This window comes from Neopelma chrysocephalum, unplaced genomic scaffold (assembly GCF_003984885.1).
Source record: "Neopelma chrysocephalum unplaced genomic scaffold, ASM398488v2 Primary Assembly neopelma1_94, whole genome shotgun sequence".
NCBI classification, from domain to species: domain Eukaryota; kingdom Metazoa; phylum Chordata; class Aves; order Passeriformes; family Pipridae; genus Neopelma; species Neopelma chrysocephalum.
Window position 1 is genome coordinate 3,718,064 of NW_020897756.1, and position 2,415 is coordinate 3,720,478.

Consider the following 2,415-nt stretch of genomic DNA (forward strand, 5'->3'; position numbering starts at 1 on the left):
CCCTTGGTGCTGCCCTCCCGTGCTGTGGTGGGGGGACTATGCTGCTGCAGAGGGAGGTGTGGGGTGATGCATCCTGTCCCTCTGTCCCCACCATCCTGCCTGCTGCCCCAGCCCACACACGGTGTCTCATCCTCTCCTCACCCGCCCCTCTCTCCCTGACACCGTCCCCATGTGCTGACCCCACCTGTGCCACACCACCAGGGCTTCTTGTCACCCACCTGTGGGTGGGTCCTCCATGGCCTCACTGCCAGTGCTGTCACCCCACACCAGGCTCCTCTCAGCTTTGCATTGTTTGTGTGGTGCTGGTGTTTCTCCTGTCCCATCCCAGCCTGCCCAGCTCACCCCAGCCTGCACACACCCCCCACAGACCCTTTCCCATCACTGCCCGTGGCTTCTTGTCCTTGTGCCCTTCGGTTGGACTCCATGAGCTCAGAGGTCTTTTCCAACCTTCATGATTTTGTGATTCTCTGATCACCTGCAGGTCTCAGCCTCCTCCAAGGCTCACTCCATTAAACTGTCCCTCCCTGAGGTCCTCCAACACCCACCGTGACCCACCTCTCCTTCTTTTGCTCCTCCATCATCTTTCATGTCCCATCCCTTTCGTCCCTGCCCTTTCATCCCTGCTCTTTGATCCCCTATGTCCCATCCCTCTTTATTCCACTCTTTCATCACCCACCTAACCCAACCCAGCCCTCCTTCCTGTCATCCTCCATCACCCTCCACCCCATTCCTCCTTCCTGTGCTCCATCACCTACCATATCCTATCCCTTCTCCTGTGTACCTCCTTTTATGTCCCACCCCTCCTTCTGCTGCTCCTCCACTCTCCGCCCATCCCTCCTTCCTGTGCTGTCACCCACTGTGTCCCATCCCACCCTTCCACCCTCCTCCATCACCCACCAGGTCCCATCTTTCCTTTCTGTGCTCCTCCATCAGCCACCATGTCCTGTCCCTCCTTCCTGTCCTCCTGCATCCTCCATCATGTCTTGTCCTATCCCTTCTTGTGCTCCACTGTCACCCGTGACCTCCTATCCTTCCCTGTTCTCCCTCACCCCTCCACATCCCACCCCTTCTTCCCCACGTTCCAGAGTGTGCTATCAGCTGTGTCCCATCCTTCCCTGCCATGCTATGCTCCTCCATTACCCACCATGTCCCCTCCCACTCTCCCTGCTCCTGCATCCTACACTACATCTTCTCCCTCCTAGTTCTTCTCCACCACCCACCATCTCTGGCCCCTGCTTCCTGTGCTCCTCCATTGCCCTCCATATCCACCTTCCAGTCTTTCTGTCACATTTGCATCCCATCCCTCTCACCTGCTCCTTCATTCACCACACCTTGTTATCTTCATTCACCTCCACTATCTCCTCGTGTCTTCTCTTCGTTCTTCACCTCCACCCTGTGCTATCCATCCTCATCCTGCTTTGCCTCCAGCTTTCCATATTCATGTCGACATCTCACCATCTCTTCTTCAGCTCCCACCATCAGTCCTCTACATCTTACCATCATCTTATCCCTGCTTATCCTCCATTAGCTCCCACCTCCACCCCAACATGTCCAACTTCCTCCACTCTTCTTCTCCACATCTTTCTTCATCCTCTTCTATCTCTTCCTATCTCCTCACTCAACTTCCTCCACTTCCCCATCCCAAAATCCACCCTCACCCCCCACCATTTCCCCATCCCCTCAACTGCGTCACCCAAATTTGCCTTCTCCTCCTCCACCTTCACATTTCCAATCCCACCCTTGTGCTTTTCTATTTTCCACCATCTCCTCATCCATCCTACTCCATTGCCCTCCAGTCTTTATCTTCTTCTATCCCTTAGATGTCTCTTCATCACTCCTGTCATCCTCATCCATATCCCACTGTCTCGTCATCCTTCCTGTTCTCCATCTCCTCTCCGTCCTTTTCCTCCACCACCTGCCATATGTCCAGTCTCTTCATCCTCCCCAACCTCTCCTTTCCTCTTCATTGTCCTTTTCACCATCTCCCATACCTTCTCCCTCATCCTTCCCCTCATACTTCTTATTCCTCCACCTCAGTCTCTCTGAGTCTCTCCTTCCTGTGACCCTCCACCTCCCACTGTCCTTTTTCCTGCTGTTTCACCTCTTGCCCTGTCCCTCTCATACTTTACCTCTGGCTATCTCACCATTCCTTGTCATTTGCCTCCCACAGTCTCCCTGTTTCTCCTCATGCTCCTCCACCTCCCCCTATCTTCCTATCCTTCCTTATCCTCGAAGTGTCCTGCCTACCTCACAGATTTCCCCTCCACCCCCTCCCTGATCTCCAACCATCCTTCCTTAGCTCACAGCTTCCTCTCTCCCTGTCCTTTCATTCTCCTTCATCTCCCACTCCATCTTTACCTCCAATTTTCTCCCAGCCTGGCCTCTCCCATCTGTCCTCCCCTCCATCCTCCCTGC